Source organism: Zonotrichia leucophrys, chromosome 14 (assembly GCF_028769735.1).
Source record: "Zonotrichia leucophrys gambelii isolate GWCS_2022_RI chromosome 14, RI_Zleu_2.0, whole genome shotgun sequence".
NCBI classification, from domain to species: Eukaryota; Metazoa; Chordata; class Aves; order Passeriformes; family Passerellidae; genus Zonotrichia; species Zonotrichia leucophrys.
Window position 1 is genome coordinate 8,322,415 of NC_088184.1, and position 18,701 is coordinate 8,341,115.

At 45.8% G+C, this 18,701-nt stretch overlaps 1 long non-coding RNA gene across 1 annotated transcript in view; it reads right to left on the reverse strand.

Annotated features, from left to right (window-relative positions):
• LOC135454320 (uncharacterized) overlaps nucleotides 1-18,654 on the reverse strand; it is a 107,994-nt gene extending 89,340 nt beyond the window's left edge. The window contains exon 1 of the long non-coding RNA XR_010442073.1: nucleotides 18,589-18,654. This is a non-coding gene — a long non-coding RNA (uncharacterized LOC135454320). The remainder of the gene's footprint in view (nucleotides 1-18,588) is intronic.
• Between the last annotated feature and the right edge of the window lie 47 nt (nucleotides 18,655-18,701).

Consider the following 18,701-nt stretch of genomic DNA (forward strand, 5'->3'; position numbering starts at 1 on the left):
GTCACTGAAGCAAAACTGCAAAGTTGATGATGAACTGAAGCAAATTTGGTATCCCTGCCTTATATCCCAGCTCACATCTGCTGGGTATTTCCCCTGCCCAAGCCCCTTTCCCGGCCCTGGTGCCACAGTGCCTGGGAGAGGGGGTGCAGAAAGATTAAATGGTTTGTTCAGAGTCCTGCAGGACAGGTTTGAGCTCCAGACTCTCCATCAGCTGGGCAATCCCCCTGCGCTGAGCTGGGCTTTACTCAGCACCATCCAGCCACACTCAGCCTCACAGAGACACGGAGCCAGGCATGCATGGCAAGGAAATGACTGTGCACTGCAGGCAGGGGGCTGGCACTAACAGACATCTGAACCACAAAACCAAAACTAAATTAAAATTAAATCTCCCTTATTAAACTTCTAATTGTCATGTGATGCTGTGTAATCATTTTTAAACCACTGGCACATTTTTTTTTATGTGACAAAAGTAGAGGAAAATATGGGCTGAATTCAAACCTTTGCTTGGCTTTATTATGTGCAATTCCTTTTTTAGCATTCTGAGCATTTAACCTTGAAAAATTGTGTTGTTTTGCTACTGTGTTTTCTGATTGTTAGTCTCAAGGCATCTCAGTGGCATCTTTATAAATCTGCTGTAGCTGGTAAATATTTCTTGTGGTCCAGAGCTGAGGACTGAAAAACCCAGATCACTTTTAGCTGTCAGGCAATTAATGTAATCCAAAGGAAATGAAAGGTATGTGCAAGTGGGACTGCTTTTAATAACACAGGGTTCCTGACTCATGCTTCTAGGGGAACAAGGAAAAGCATCAATAAAAGAAAGCATAGACAGGGGGCTGGAAAAGATCTTGAGACTCTGAATGCCATTTCATTGCAGATTATGTGACAATATTGAGAGAGAAAACACTATAAATGTATTTATTGATATCCTGCTTCAAACAACAGCCATATTAGAGTTGCACAGGGCTGCATCACCTCACACCATCACTTTCTTCCTCTTTTGGGTCATTTTTTTTTTTTTTTTTTTAAGTAAAGCCAAGCACAGGAAAGAAGTATTTGTGTTTAGAGATGCAGGGCCAGTACCAATGGTTTTTCTCAGTCAAAAGACAAGGGGCAGAGGGAGCTGAGCTGGTGAGATACAAAGGTAGTAAAGCACAGGATCAACACACTTCGCATATGAGCCAGGATCAAGTAACAATTAATAATTAGAAACACTATCAAATAACAATTAGAAACAAGCAGCAGGCTCCTTGTGGGCACAGAGCTGCTGCACCTTCAATCTGGTCTGCAGGGGCAGGGATTTCAGCCTTCACCCAAGGCGTGGTGCCATCAACAACCTCCCAGCAGGCACCAGGGGAGGAGGCAAGTGCTTGGCGCTTCAAAACTCAAACCAAAGTTTAGGGATATGGCAATCTAACAGCAATTCAGGAATTTGGCAATCTAGCAGCAATTCAGGGGTTTGGGAATCTAACTAGCAGCCCTTTCATTTGGTCCATAAACACTGCCAGTGCCGCAGAAGACATGCAAAAGGAGTGAGTTCAAAAGCCTGGCTGGGGCAGGGCTGGAGGTGAGCAAAGCAAGGGACAGGTTTGGTTTTGTGAGCTTCTCCAAAGTCCCCTGGCCCAGCTGGGGATGGTCCTGCTTGAGCAAAACAGGGGCAAAACCTGGTGGGACACAGGAGAGAATCTTCTGGGCTCAACAATCCCCCTGAGCAGAGCTGGGACAGCATCAGGGCCTGTGCCTAGCAGGACACAGCCCCTCTTCTGTGGATTTTCCATGCCCTTCACCCCCAGAGCCTGGACAATGTTTCCCTGCCCAGTTCTGCCCTAAGCACCATACAAGAAACCTGTGGGGCATCTCTGCAAGCCCAGAGCCACAGCATCTGCATCTCCTGGGTAGTTCAGCTTGCACCTAACCCTCATTTCCTCCTCTGCAGTCAGCAAGAATACTGTCTGTGTTAGGGGGGCAGGATCAGGCCCTTTTATGGTACTGCCAATATAGAATAATTAAAGCAAACTAAATGAATAATTCCAGCAGATGAAAATTAACTCAGCCACATAGGCAGATAAAAGCATCTCCTGTTATTTGAAGTGTCTGTGGAGCTGCACCTTTAAACACCATGGCAACCAATACCATTACTGAGTTCTTTTTTAGCTCTCATTTAAAATGTAGGAAAATTGATGCTTTATTCACTCTGGGTTTTCTTTTTTTTTTTTTAATGAAAAAAATTTGATTTGGGTATGGTCCTGCTTTTAACAGCTAAATCCCTTTTTCTTGTAGCAGCTGTCCTCACCCTTCTGCTCACAGCTTTTCCTTCTCTAGCTCCCTGCAGGCTGACCATTTAACCAGCACCAAACATTCCTCCCCAAGAACCCCTCACTGATCTGTTTTCTGCTCTTCACCACATCCTTTCCCAGTTCCAAAGGCTGCACTAAAAGCAAAGTTTGTACATTTTCATCTTGGCACCTGATTCTCTCAAGAGCCCGCAAATGCTACGTGGTTTTAATCAACAAAACAATCCCTCATTAGTCCTGTGTGCTGACTTGGAGCAAGAACTCCCCTGGCAGGGAAAGGGCAGTGCTGTGCTCACCCTGCAGAGTGAGGGGTACAATCCCACACAGCTCATTGAGGATTTGCTCTGCCTGGTTTGTGTGTGTGAGTTGTGGTCAGCCATTCCCTCAAACACCACTGCAGGCAGCAGCAAATGGACAAATCTGCATTTTTCTCCCAGAAGATTGAGCTTTAAGCACAGGAAGGCTGAAAACAGGAATTGCTGTATGGGATTCACCAGCCAAGTCAAGCACTTGCTGACCATTCCTAGAAAAGCCAACTATTAACAACCTGTCATAAGAACAGTCAATCTGCCTCTCCATCATACTCTGCTGTCCCTGCCTGCACCATGGCTGCTCTGGAAGTGTCTACAAGGAGTGAAAGGTGCATGAGAGCTGCCAAAAATCAGCCCAAGCCTCTGGCTTGCACAGACCCAGCCAGGACAGCAGGCAGCTCCAGGACAGGCTGCAGCAGGACAAAGGAGCTCCTGTTCTCATTCCAAAAAAGCTTCACCTGAGCCACCAGTAAAGTTTAATTCACAGCCTGAAGGACAGCACATGAGGTCCCTTCCATCAGCCTTCAGGATGCTTTTCCTACTGCAATTACAAGTTCAATCCCCTTTTTATTCTTTCTGTGTCTTGGCTGCAGTGCTGCTGCTCCAGAACTTAACCCCACTGTTCCCACCCTGCTTGCTGTCATTATCTCACTGTTCACAGCCTGCTGAAAAGGCCACAAGGCTGCTGCAGCACTGAAATATACAGGAGGCACTTTATTCCAGACTGAAATATAAAAAAGCCCCTTAGGTCCAGCTACAAGCTACAATAGAGGCATCACACTTTTGAGTCAAACTGTTCATTAAATAAATTACTTGTTCAAGAAATTTAGCCCTTCTTCAGCTCATTAACTGTTCCTCCAAAAACAGATTAATTTTTACATGTTTGTTCATTACTAACAACTGCTTAATATATTCAAGAGTGCAGACAGCTCCCAAGGTGGATATAAAGAGAACCTGAACTGTTGGTGTGTTTGCTGCTCTCAATTTACTTCTATGTGACAGTGTCTATTGAGTGACAATTCTCCTAGCTGAATTGAACATTTCTGATTCATCCTAAAATTATTTTTGGTTGTTCTTGATACATATTCTTTTTTATCAGACCCACAGAAGGAGTTTGTCTTTCCTTGAAAAATCACCTAAATTAAACTGAGCAATAGAGGCATCCATGAACAGTAAAATGGAAGATGAACAAACAAATAAATTCCAGCAGAGCTTATACAGATCTATTTTCTCCTCAAGAGAGTTAAAAAACTGCTGCAAACTCTGTTATTTGCACATTTCTACTCATTTAACATAAAAGAAATGACATTTTCTACTCAATTCTGCACACTCTGAGTTAAAGCAGCAATGGCCAGCCCTGAACTTTCAGCTCAGGGGAGTAAGGTCACTCTCTGCCACCCCAGACAGAGTGACAGAAATGTTCAGGGGTGCAGTTTGCACTTGCTGGGCTGCCTGTCCTGCTGGCGGAGAATGCACCACTCTCACCCAGCTGGCAGTGCTGACACAGGTGCTGCTGCCAAGCTCAGGTACTGACAGAACATTTCCCACCACTGCAAATATTTCCCAGGAAACACCACACTGGTGCAGTGAATGCTTGATCAGCCAGGATCAGAATATTGGGAAGAAAATTCAAATCAACACCGCTTAGGAATTTCTCTTGCCTTCAGCTTCCAGGAAATCTGGTTCTGCTGCATGGCTGGAAGAGGAGCCCAGCACTTCACACAGCTCCATCGTAAGATCAGGAAAGAGAGCTGGGTGAGAGCTAAGGGTTTGCTTTGAATGGTTGAGTTTTTGAGATTTATTGCCAGTTATCAACAGGCTGTTAGATTGGTGTGGCTATTCTAAACACAGGAAAAACAACTTTATCTTTGCTGCTGGAGAACGTGGCCAGTCAGCCTGGGCTCAAAGCCATCTGCAGACACGGAGCTGAACCAACATCTCCACTTGCCACAGCTGCCATCCACAGAACCAGTAACATTTTTCCACTAACAGCTTGTTTACTACATGAGCTATTGCACCCATCTACCAGCAACATCTCAGATTCCTTGTTAGCAATTTTTTTAAAATTTCATTTGGCTGAGTGACCTAAAGCATGTTTGCCACCACAAAATGTGCACATGGACGCATTGTTAGAAAAGATTCTAAAGAATTGAGGAAAATGAAATATTGTGCTATAAGCTGAAATGCAATCTTCACAGAGCTTCTTATTAAAATCTGAGAAGCAGCCTTTTTAGTGCTGTTCCTTCTACTGCTATATGGAGAAGTGCCCAGGATAGCAAATTAACTCCCCTTGGTTGTTTTTATCAAACAAGATACACTGCTTTTACATTTGTGATGTTGTGCGCACTTACGGAACACTTGACCAAATTTGGCCTGAAATAAATGTGTCATTGCAACTAAAAATCATCAAGCTTTTGCTGTCCAGAAAGGAATTTGTCCTTTTGTCCTTAAGAATAGATCTTGTTAGGTCATAGAGCTACGTTTGACCCCTGCATGGGGGAAATAGGAAAAAGCCCCCAACTCTTGCTGACCTCTGTATACAGCTGGCCAAATACTAAGATGTCTGATAGATCAATATCTGTTTATGTTGAAACAAACCATGATATCCCCTGGATTTTCTTTCCTGAAGAGAAAATTTTTGACTAAAATAAATTTTTTCCTCCAAATTTATTTTTATTTTGTGGAAGCAGGAGCAAGGGGTTGCTTGGGCATTTAGTTTGAGGATTTTGCATTTGCAATCTACAGGAAAGTTCTACCAAATGAATTCCTATTACAAAATCAGCACAAATTAATAAATAAAATCCACAAAACACAGTAAGACAGCCCTCACTCAGCTGATCCAATGTAACTTCCTATAAAACCCACACACTATCTTGCATAGGTGAAAAAGATCAGCTTCAGTAAAATCAGCTTCATTACAACTTGCTGACAGCTCTAATGTGCTGTACATATGTTTTGTAGCACAGAAACTCAAACATTGCTGATGTGTCCACACTTCCATGTCCCACAGCAACACACAATCAATCACCCAGAGTCACTTTTGCCATCACACACAAATCAGATGAAGTTCCATGACAAAGATATTCCTACAATAAATAACTGACACCCACAGAACCCAAAATATCCCATCCTTTGTGTACAGACTTAAGCTCTGCAGGTGCCCCTGATGAATTTCACAACTGCAGTGAAACGGAGCAGAAAAGTTCTCATAACTAATGAAGATTGGCATGCCCACAAAATAGATATCAAGGGAGGTAAGACAGTGCTGAGATTTACAGGGGGACAGTGGGACACATAAAAGGTTCTCTGCTTTCCCCCAGTCCTTGCCAATATCTGCCTCCACAGTAACTCCTTACTCTCTGTCAATGTTTCACAAAATAAACGCGGTTTAAGGAATGAATTTCCAAGATATAAATTGCAAGAGGAAGACTTGGACGTGCCATTAAGGTACTGTTTGGCCCTGCTGGCTCCATTATTTCTCCAGAAGAAACTTCTTTATCAGTAAAAGACCTTATTATTGCCAAGATGGCTCACCCTTCCTAGGTCCTTTCTAGGATGCTGGTGATACAATGACACAGAATGTGACTTGATGGCATCAGCAACAGAAAAAAGACATTTACTAATTTCCTTTTGGCTCCAAAATAAGCAGGTCTGGCTGTCAGAAATGCTGCATTAGACATTTTCCAGCCTTCACAGTCACACACTCAGAGGATGCAAGGAGGCAGAGGGAAGCTTGGAGGTATAACTGTGAAACAAACCATCAGCATCTCCCAGGCTGGGCAGAGAAGGAAGGGGCCAGCTCATGGGGAACCTCTGGAATCAAATCAGCTCCTGTGAGGAGCAGGATGAGGGGCTGAGACACCTTATTCACCTCCTGGAGGGGATAACCTGAGCAGGATGAGGGGCTGAGACACCTTATTCACCTCCTGGAGGGGATAACCTGAGCAGGATGAGGGGCTGAGACACCTTATTTACCTCCTGGAAGGGATAACCTGGTCTGATCTGCCCAGCTCTGCAGCTGCTTGCACCAGGGTGGCCAGTGCCTTGGTGCCAGCAGCATGTCAGATAATTTACCTGCCTATTTCTTACATTTCCCCGTCTTCTGTTCTTCTTTTCCCCCTTTTAAATCATTCTCTCAGCTTTCTGCTGCACCATCCTCACAAGCAGCCCTGAGGAAAGGATCTCTTTGCAATGGGATTTTCTGCCCTGACAGCTCACTATAAAGTTCCTCATCAGCCTGGCTCCATCGTGCCTGTGCCACTTCACATCACAGCTTAAACAATAGGAATAAATCAAGTAAATGAAAATATGCATCCTGAAGGCCTAATGCAAGTGATTTCATCCATTTTAAGAGTCACCAGCTATGATTTACCTTAGAACCTTGCTTCTGCCTTGAGGGTGCCTCTGAAGTACCCTGTGACTAATGCCCCTATTTTTAGTTTTGTAGCAAAAGCCAAGGAGAAATTAAAGAAATAAAATGGAAAAAATAATGAGAGCTCATTTCAGCTTATAATGGTATTTTCTCAGGTGACTAAACATTCATTTGACTTTTGGTAGTGTTGAATTTGTTCTCCATTAGGGCAAATATGATTTGGAGGCTAGCTTGACCTCTGAAGTGTAGAGCTTTCCTTTATCTTTATTGCTGGCTCCAGTTATTTATCAGGTCAGTGTGCCTGCCCAGGTTCCAGGAAAACAGAGCAAAGAAATGAAATTAGCACCAAAGACAAACACAGTTGGAGAAGCTGGCTGCTCACTCAGATGAGCAATTCCTTTCAGACTGTCACTAGCCTCAATACAAGATGAGATGCCTGTCAGAGTCCAGTATCTGTCATCTAAAGATTCATTTCACTGAATGATGGGAATAAGAAAAAGCCTTTTTCTTTTTTTAATAAAAGAATCTAATCTGGAAGCATTTACAATATGCTTCACATATACTTGCTCCTTTTTGCATGGTCCTACTTCCATAGAAGTATTTAGAAAAATCTAACAAACCCTAGGATACATATTTTTAGGAACTAAGATTGCTGTGAAAACCACATTTATTAATAAATTTCATGTAGAAGAAACAAATGTTCTTCTTGAAATGCAAAGTCAACCCATACTCTGAAGGTGGACAGCTCATTCTGTCTGTTCATCTGTGAAAGAGAGAAAAAGAAGGACCTGTTTCAGATTCTCTGTGAGAAAATGACGGATTTTTCTGATTCAGATCAAAACATTTCTGTATCTGCCCAGCAGGTCTGAGGCCACACGTTGGGAATTGGCTGCATTAAGGCTCAAACACAGCTTTTCTCCCAGCCCTGCTGCAGGCTCCCAGGAAGTCTGAACCACCCATGGGGGAGAAGAGATTCTGCTAAGTAGAGCATTGCTAACTTATTTAGCAAAAAGTCATCCAGGACAAAGACCTTGCTGGAGCCTGTTTTGCTGAGAGTTGGGTTATGAAGGAAGAGACTAAAGTGGGTTGGAAAAAAGCTATTAGTAATCCTGCCTTGTCCCCTGAGAAACACTAAGCCAGATTCAACAGGACTAAGAAGCTCTGTGATACAAACAAAAATGGTTTCCAGTTGCAAGGAAAAGAAAAAAAAAAAGAGCAGAGTCCAAGCTGGCTCTGTCAGTGGGAAGTGCTCCATTTAGCAAATTCAGTTTTTAGAAATGCAAAATGCAAACTATAATGCTCCCTGTTGGATAAACAGCACAACTGGCTACCTTTAGCCAGCCTATATGAAAAGTGACATTTTTTCCCAGGAATACCTCTTGTAAAATTAAGGATTTTTGGTGGTTGTTTTTTCACAGATCACAACAGGAATTTCTGCACTAGTGAAAGGTGCCAAAAGCAGCTGCAGATAGTCAAATCCAATTTATTCCTCAGCATGAGCAGAGCAGCAGCAATGCAAGCCTCTGCAAACATGCTTTGAAAACGTCCTTGAAAGAGCCATTCCCAGAGGTGGCCAGGGAGCTGCAAGTCCCAGCTCCACAAACATCTGCCTCTCACAAGGTTTTGCCTGCAGGGGTGTCAAACACAGCCTCTGCAGGGCACAGATGGGAGGGAATTCCTCACCAGGGAACAGGGGGAGGGTACAGCAGATTTCACCTGAAGGGGAACAAAGAAAAGGTGTTTTTCAGGCTCTATCCATCCAAATCTGCATGAGAAGGTCTCATGCAAGCCAGGCACTGCTGGTGGACCAAGGATCTGAGCTGCCACCAGGGCATCAGGGTGACAAGTTGTTCCTCACTCCCTGCCACCCTCACTCACCTCATGGGAAGGGAAAAAGAGGGGCCTTTGAGAGTGAAAGGCAGAAAATGAAGAATCACCTCCATTACCTGAGAATAAACTGTGTAAGGAATGATTTCTGGGTGGCTGTGCCTCTCTCAGTACACATTATTTACCTGCTGGCCCTGCTGTTCAGCTCAGTGCTTCAATTAGATGTAATGTTTTCCTCAACTGTTTGTGGGGTTTTTTTGAGAAGATTCTTCCCTATCAAACTTCTAACTCTACCCCATCCTCAGCAAATCCCAGATGTGTCCTTTGTTCCAGCCCCACGAGCAGCAAAGGAAGGATGACAGTGGCTCTGTGGTGTCCCTGTGCCCCAAACAGCCCCAGCTGTGCTGTGATTAATGGTGACACAGCTCCTTGGGCAGAGGGCTTCACAGGAGCACAGGGGGTTGGAATTAATGCTGAAAGGATAAGGGGGATCAACCTGACTGCTGCACCAAGGGCCAATACATGACAGATCTCTGCTTGAGGTTCCCAATTAGATAGAAGAGAAATTAATTTTCTCAGAAACATCCTCTTTGGGATGACAGGAATGACCATAATGGCTATTTCAGCCTCTCCAAAGCAGAACAGCAGTCCACAGAGCAGTAAATGAGAAGCAGAGGGTAAGATACCCTGCTCCAAGGGCAGACTGTAAGAGATCAGGACCTCAGCAAATCCTGCAACAGCAGTATTCACTTTTTTAATTCCTTTCAGAGAACTGAGGATTCCTCCCATCAAGAATTCCTTTCTATGAAAACATTAATTTCTTGTCTTTAAAAAAAAAAGTTAGTCTGTGAAGGCAGCTATCCTGCTTTGGGTAGGATTTCAGCTTTTGATAGCTGCTCCTTCCACTTATTTAACAATGTAAATTATAGTCACAGTGCCATGTCTTCATTCCACCAGTCTAAGAATTTTGCCTCCCACAATGAATTAGAAAATGCACATTAGGAAAAAGCTGGCAGACAGATTATTGTGATTATCTTAACAGCAGGTATTTAAAGCTCATTGTCACTAAAGCTCCTTGCCAATGCCCAGATTCTTTGCCACAGTGCAAGGTCTGTGCTGCTGGGATGCTGCCCAGACAGGCATCGCCTCCACTGGAGCTGCTCCTTGTGTGGACTCAGTGAGAGCAGCTCAGCAAGGCTGCAGCAGTGCCACGGTGACATGGGCTGCTCACAGGGGGAGATGTGACCTGCCATCTGCTCGTCCTGCACTTCATGGTCTTTAAATTGCACTGTAAGGATTTCCTGGCTGTCATCCTGGAAGGAGATGCAAGCAGTGTGAGTTCAGCCAGCCAGCAAGGTGGAGGTGAGCAGAGCTTTCAGGCATTAAAGAGGAGAATTATTCAAGCATCAGGTGCTGGAAAGATTCTCTCATCTTACACATGGATAAAATGAGACAAAAGGAATTATCTTCTGGCCTCCAGCTTTCCCCTCAACATTTGTTCACTTTGTAGCATGTGAGATGTTTCTGAAGAGGACACTCAGTGGACAGGGACTGGTCTGGATCCATATCAGGAAAAGCACAATGACAGAGGAAATTACTTGAAAAGGATTGAAATAAATAATTTCTTCCCATAAGTCAAATACTTGGGGCTTTAAAACTCTGAAGCTGTAAAGCATATGACAAAGCACAAGGTAGTTAAGGGCCAGCTTTGATCACAGGATTATCAATTTGCACCTGAGGTTTTGCATAAGAAAGTTGCAGCCCAGCACATCTCCAGGGAAGGTGTGACACAGAGGTCCCTTGGGCTGCGGAGGGTGAGCTGGACAATGACTGAGGCCGCTGAACACAAACACCAGGTCAGAAAGGCAGGGAAGGGCAGGACTAGTGCAAAGCAAGAGGCAGAGTTTGCCTCCACTGGATGCAGGCAGGAGGAGCTCCCAGCAGTGTTCAGCATTCCCAAGGGAGGGGGAATATGGCTGAAAGAGGAAAAAAGTGCTCAAAGACTGAGCACAGATAGACCAGGTTATGATTTTTGCCTTCTCTATTATTTTTCCTTATTGAACAGATTAACAGCAATTATGAAAGCTCAAATGCTAAAGGTCAAATTTTTAAAAAGAGGCAAGAATAAAAAATTAGCCAACTTCCAGGGAAACACAGTGTTATTAACAGTGCAGACACAGCAAACACTGGAGCACAGCCCAAGGAAACATAGGATGCTGGCAGGAGAGTCAGATCATTTGGGTTTCCTTTAGTTTTTTTAATTTCCTCTCCTCTCCAGCAGCAGGCAGGGCTCAGCCTGAGCTCCCTTGGGGCTGCAGCACCTCACACCAGCCCTGTGCTGTGCTGGGAGGCAGCCAGGTGACAGCAAAGCTGGGTTTTAGGAGGGAGGAAGGGAAGGTGAGAGCTGTGAGGCCACTGGTGTGCAGTTCTGGGTCTGGATGTCCCCAAGTGCCATCTCCCACAGCACCCCCAGCCAAGCAGCCACAATGGCAAATGCTGGCACTTGATTCACTCCTGCCCAGGGAGACTCTCATTGCAGTCAAATGAAGAGAAATGCACAGGAGAGCTCCCAGGTTATTGCAGCTGGGACAGCTCTTTACCTTTCCTTGCCAGAAATGTCAACACAAACAGGGTGAGCTATGAACTCAGGAGAGTTGCTGGTATTTGCCAGCTGGCTCCATCAAACTTCATGAGATGTGATAACAGACATGCCACACTGCCTCCCATCAGCCAGCTCCTGTCAGCCTCATCACAAGCAGAAATTATTGCTGTTTTTAAAAATTTATGTATTTATCTATTTGTTTCTTCCTTTTTGGGCATCTGTCCAAAGAAACTGAAAGCAATTCTCCCTTTTCCCAAGCCCCAGATTAAAAGAGATCAGAAGCACTTAAGAATGCAGCATGAGAGGGATTCAGACACTACAGCACAGGAATCACTTGTCTTGCGTGTGATACACATTAAAAGTGTGAGGTGAAGGGAGGGTGTCCTGTGAGAGATGAAGGTCAGTCTGTTCTGTGAGATGCAGAAGTGAGACAGGGTGGTTTGCAGCACAGGACCCAAGGCAGCCCTTTCTCAGGGCTAACCACCTCAAGGGCATCAGGCCATACCCTAAGGGACATGCTGCTTTGTTCCAGGTCACCCTCCCCTGAATCCTTGTCAGGACAGTTGAGTGTGCTCCCATGTTATTGACCAAGTAGCTCATGACAGAACCGATTGTTTGAAATAACCCATTATTCCTGCATTCATTAATTTAGACACTTTAGCAGTAAAGGAAATTTACAGTGGATGTAGCACAATATGTTTGTGCTTGTATTTACAGAACATGCCATGGTGCATTTTTGTCTCCCCAGTAAATCATACAAACTGCTGCTGTGTCTCATGTACTCCAATATATTAAATGCAATAGTCTCTTTTATATTCTTCAGCACAGAGGAGGATCTAACACTGGCTATGGAGATTGCTTCTAATGTCATTGAAAGTCAGCAGCCAAAAATCCCTGAAGTACTGAATGTCACTGGCAATATTACTGTACATGGACAGATGAGCATGAGGTCAAGCTCCATGTCTGCTCCAGAAGCTGGAAGAAAAGCTCTGTGTGGAGAGCAGAAGCCTGAGCAGGATGGTGGCTGTGCTGCAGAGGGATTCCTGGAGCTGCTCTCATGATAACTCTCACACAGCAAATCCTCATTTCACAGCACTGCTAGATAGCCTCATCTCCTAAGGGATGATTCCTAGAAAACTCTTATCAGCAGTGCAGAACTGGCTGCTCTGCAAAGCCACATTGCAGTTCCAAAGTCCTGGAGAGCCACTGCCACCCAGGGCACGCCAGGCTCACCCAGGAAAGGCAGTGCAGCTCCCCATGGCACATGGGCTCTGTGCTGGTCCCCTGGAGAGCTGCTGCCACTCAGGGCATGCCAGGCTCACCCAGGAAAGCCAGTGCTGCTCTCCATGACACAAAGCCTCTGTACTGATCCCTGCCCCTTGAAAACATCCTGTGACCTCCACAGAAACCAGAACTGGAACATCAGCTCTCCCCTCGCAGAGCCCATCAGGGCACTTCCCTCACAGGGATGGGGACACCCTTCAGTGCCTGGTGCCAGCAGCCCAGGGATGGGGACATCCTTCACTGCCTGGGAAAGATGTCTGGAGCCACCAACCCAGAGATGGGCACAGTTCTTCACTCCCTACACTGCCTGGGGAAGGTGTCTGGGCACTCCCAGCACAGGGATGGGGACACCCCTTTACTCCCTTCAGTGCCTGGGGAAGGTGTCTGGCGCAGCAGCAGCCCCAGCGCAGGGCAGAGGTGACAGCTCTCCAGAGCCTTCCCGCGGGATCCCTGCCAAACACGGGTCACACAGCCCCAGCCTGACCACAGGGGCCTGGCAGCAGAGATTAAGGCGACAAAAGGTCCCCCTGTCACTGACAGCGGATCTGGCCAGGAGAGAAGCCAAGGCCGAGCATGGAGCCCTTCCCGAGCTGTGCCGCACCGCAGGTGTGACAGTGCCATCTGCTGACCCTGCCCCGGGCACAGGGACACTGCTCCCCAATTCCAGAGCTGCACAGCACAGACAGGGGTGATGCACCTCCCTGCACCCAGCCAGGACAGATCAGGAGCAGGAACCTTTGGGTTTCACTAATTGTTACTTCTGTCTCTCTCCAGATCAGCAACCATCGCACAGATGCAGCACAAATCACTCAGCAGGGCTCAGTTGTGGGGACAGGCTGACAGACACAAGTATGTCCTCATGCTTTTAAAAGCCACAATAACATGCAATAGTCTTAACTTATTTTAAACTAACAGAGGCAGAATGCACTAATTGTTGATGCCAGTGCAGTTGGTCTAGGAGCTGCATTAACCTAGGACAGCCAAGGTTCACAAAGTGAGCACTGTGACACATGCCACTGAGCTGGTTTGGATGGAGACAGAGGCAGGAGAGCAGTAAAGCAGCAGCAGCGTGAATGCCAGCACTTCCATCCTCACCAGCAGCGCTGCCTTTGTGTGAACAGCCCATCCTGAGCCAGGCAGGCTGCAGTGTGCCCACATGCAACTCTTGGTGAGAGGAAGAGTGCTGTGAAACAAAATTTAGACTACAGCAGAGAAAATGGTCACCAGCCTTCATACCAAGCTAGGCAACAAAACCTCCACAGGCAGAAAGCAGCACAGTGCAATACAGGAAAAAGTGGTGTCTCCTTTTTACCCTCCTGTGGTGTTTGCAAACCCCAGGGGAGAAGGAATGCAGATGGAGCTCTCTGACAGCTGCCTGCAAGGAGCACGGAGGAGCTGAGGCTGCAGCAGGGGCAGAAAGGGCTGCCAGCACCACAGCACTGAGCCCAGCCCTTTCCAGCTGCTGGCACAGCTGGTGACATTTGCTGTTAGGCTCCCATTAATATTTTCAGCTCCTCTAATATTTGCTAGCTGGACAGGCTGGGTGGTGGCTTGGCATTGGAGGGCTGTGCCACAGCAGCACCACCAGACACAGGAGGCGACGTGGCCAGGCTGTCCTGGCTTCCCATCCTGAGGCCACCTCTTCCTCAGCTCCCAGCCACACAGCACTTCTTATTTGCTCTTTTCCTCTCCTCCACCAAAGAATATGTCCATATTTTTTTTCTTTTCACTGGTAATATTTAAAATTATCTGTTGCCAGAGACTAATCCCATCCTGCTGAAACCCCACTGCATAGGCCCTCTTTTCAGGCAGCCACCTGCCCTCTGTAAATATCCACCTGAAGGCAGGTTCTGAACACCACACCCCTCTTTTCTTTGGGCTCAGTCCCTCAAGTTAATCAAAACTCAGGTCACAAACCAACATCTCAGTTTTAAGCACAGATTAAAAGCAAGTTTTGTGCTACCTGCACTTCACACTGACTGGGGAACCTCAATCCATATATTAGCCACTCAAGAAACTAATGTATTCCACTTGCACATCATGAACTGTTTGTTCTGGTCAGACTAGGAGTTACTTAGGAAGAAATTCAGAATTTGCTGCAATGAATTTTTTGAGAATTTAGCAATCTGCTCACAGGCCATTTTCAGACAGAACAAAGGAGGAAGTCATCCAACTTAATAATTGCAAATTAATTTCTCATGTGTAACAGAAGGACTTTCCACTGAGCTGTACCTCCTATGCAAAAGTTTCAGAACACTTTGCACACAGCAATGCAGCACAACTACACTAAGAAAGGAGAATCTTGCTCTGTTATAGAAACTGAAAACAATGGACCAAAACTAGGCACTAAAAAGCAGCTAAAATACCCAAACTAAAGAGTAAGTGGAAATTGTAACTTTCAGAAAATGAGAACTCAAAAGATTTGTGGGGGAAACATTTGTCATCCTGCAAGGGGGGGGGAAGGTGACATTTCCCCTTCCATAGTTAATCACAAAAGCACAAAAGTCAGGTCAAGACTTCAACATCTTCACAGACAAACAAACAAAAAAATACCAATAAGCTTTGAGGAGTGTCATCAACTATCCTGGATGCTCTATTGCAGAATCAAGCAGATTTGCCAAACCTATTTTAAAAACAGAACTTTGAATCCTGTTTCTGCAGTTTCAGACAGTCCCCAGCAAAATCTGGTTTGGGAGACTTGCAGAAACCAGTCCTTCCCTGTGACCTCCCTTTCTGAAAAACACTAGAGTGTTTTTCACTCTCATGTAAAACACTACAGTTCCTGCTCTAATTCCAGAGAATTAGAACAATCAGAAGCACGCAGCTGATAAAACTGAGCTGGGATGCAGGGGGATGAGCATGGCCAGAGCTCTCTGACCCTCCTGGGACAGGTGGGACAGCAGCACAGGGTGGGGGGGCAGCAGCACAGGGGGCCCTGAGGAGCAGGAGAAGCCCAGCTGTGCTCAGAGAGCAGCCAGCCCAGCCCAGCCCTCCTGCCCACCTGCAGAAGGTGCCAGGCACACTCAGGTCACCTGCAGCCCCACTGCTCAGCTCACCATGGCCAGCACAGCCCTTCACAGGCAGCACCCAGCCCCAGACATCTCAGCTGAGCAGTTACCTCCAGGAAAGGCTTTGCTTTTTGCAGGAGAGGGAGGTTAAACATGAGTGGCTGTGTGTGTTCCTGGGCCAGCCCAGGCTGATGGCTGCACATCACTGAGATCCAGAGCTCTGTATGAGAGTGCAGGTGACAGCAGCTGCTGGTTTCAGCCACCAAAAATGGCCTTTACAACTCCAGGAAAGGCTCACACAAAGTGAGGCCTTTGACATGGATCTAGAGCTGAATCCCCTTTCCAAGAAATACAGGTACAGTCACAGCTGTGCTCCCCTTCACTGAAAACTGATTTCTCAACTCTGTGCTGAGCACTCTGCCACTGGCAGTGACACAAACCTGACTCAGTGCATTCTGGTTCCTAGCTTTGATGGACACTTGGATGTGTCTGTTTTCCCTCCTGGAGGAGAGAGGTTTGTTTTCCTCTGTGTCACCAAGGTCTCCTCACCTTCTAGAGTGAGAATGCCAGGGTGGTGCTGAGAGGCTTCACACAGAGAGGTGACAGCACAGCACACAAGGACACAGCCAGAGGGGCTTCACCCTTTGAAGTAACACTACCAGACAGCTCAGCTTCATTCAGGCAGCTGGGAGCAGTAGGGCCCAAAATGTGTATCAGTATCCTCTGCTTAAACCAGTCACAATCTGAGACCTCTAGTGTCAGGCATAAAATGGATCTTGCATGGTGATGTACTTATCTAAAATGCACCCTTATATTTAACTTAACTTTCAAAAACGCTCAGCTAGAATATCCTGTCAAAGGATAAAGCAAAGCTGGAATTTCAGAAGAGGCTGTTCAGTTGTTTTAATCATCTACTCCAGTTCTAAGTTCCTATTGTATAAATAACATGTATTTTAATCATGTCATATAAATTAACTCCACATACAAAAGTGAAATCAAATACTTAATTAAGGTTTGTGTGATAGAAATATCCTCATCTAAATGAGCTCAAAGGAAAGCACTCTCAAGACTCAAAAATCATTTTCATTCTTTATCTCAGCACAGAGAGAACAGATTTGAGTTGAGGGAGGTTGGGAATGTGCTGCTCCAGCAGTTCAGGGTGTCCCCAGTGCTTTGCAGAAGCCCTGAACCTTCTGGCCCTGGCTGCACTCAGCTCCTCTCCTGCTCCTTCTCCAGCCTTCCCCCACGTCCTGCTGTGCTGGAACTGCTGCACCAGGCTCTCCTCCCACCACTGAAGATGCCCCAAGCCCTGCTGAAGAACACCTCTGAGAAACACCTTGAATTTCTCTTATCTCCTTGAGGTTTGGGCTGTGTCCCCTGGGACACCCTGCACCTTTCCCCACAGGTGCAGCTGCCTGGATCCACACCCAGCTCTGCTCCCCTCCCTGCCACAGGTGGCAGAGAGCCCAAATCACACAGTGATCAATAACACAGCATTTAGCCCTTGTCCCAGCAAAAATCCCACACCATCTGCAGCCCTGAAAATACCTTGCAAAAGCTTTATCATCATCACCTGAATACTCCCAGCTCAGTGAGAAACCCAGTGTTCTTCCAAAGAGCCAGCACAGGATTTTCTTGGAACAAAAGAACAGGTGACATCAGTAGCCCAAGAACTTCCACAGATTTTTTTTTTTTAAAAAACCCTCAGATTTCAGAACAGTTCTGGCTCTCAAAACATCTGCCTCACAAAGGTGATTTTTGTGGCTACTTAAAAGCAGAGCAAACTCCAATTGTCACACAATCAGCACAGCCAATTGAATTAGAGAAGCATATTTATGCACCTAACAAGTGGAATCTGAATCTGCACCTAACAAGTTTGAACCTGCTGGGAGCAATTTGAAAAGACTAATGAGACTTTTCCCATCAGCAGATGGGTATATTCTCCTTTAAAGGTTTATGAGCATGTCATTTCGTTTCACTACAGCTTTTGCAAAATCATTAATGAACTTGTGAAAACAATTAGAGAGATAAAAGGCCAAGAAATTTATGTGTTAGCCTGAAACCTCTGATAATTCAGAGCAGGCTAGGCAGAGGAGAATGCACTGCTTTGAAGGCATCAGACAGAAGATCCTGGTGCCTTATGCCTTTTAAAATTATCATTCCTAGTTTTGTTCTTGATAATATTTAAGTGGAAAAATATCTTTTTAGAAATTGATCTTGGAGACTCTGTTGCTTATTAGAACAAGAGGGACAGCAGAACAATCTCATTAGGGTGAGCAGAAAGACATGACTGTCAGGCCATATAAAACACACCTCATTAATATCTGCATGAACTGAATGGCAGAGCCATGAATGCTATAAAGACTGCATCTGCCTTTGATCTTTTGAAGCTACCTTTGAATAAGTCCCAACCAACTACAGATTGCAGAAGAAAAGCAAATGTTCAAAGGGAGAAAGGACCCAGAATCACAGACTCAGTGCCACAGCAGTCTTTTCTTACTCTGGGCATGCATGGATTGCTTTAGCAAATGAGCCCACCAAATGCTGTAACCAGTGAATACACTGAGTACTTTCCCTTGCAAAGGCATTTTCTCTTCTTTGCCAGGCTTTCAGGAACAGGAACAGACACGGAGAAAGCCCCATTCTGCTTTAGAACACCCCATTCTCCCCGTGAGCCACTCCAGCAGCACAAACATCCCCCAGGGATGTCTGTGCCCATCAGAGCTCTGGGCACCAGCACATCTGAGGCTGCTACACCAGGGCTAGGGCTGGACAGCCCATGGTGTGTCACCAGGGCTGCACATGTCACAGCCGAGATGGCCACGATACACAGAATATTACCACACAGTTTCAGAAGGCTTTTAGCATTCCCCCAAACACAGAAACACCTTACCTCATCAGAAGGCTTCAGGCATCTGCCCACACAGAGTAACATCCCTTCAGAAGGCTGCAAGAATCTACCCTGCTTAGCCTTCAGCCCAGCCTTTTATACCCTCCTGTTGATGC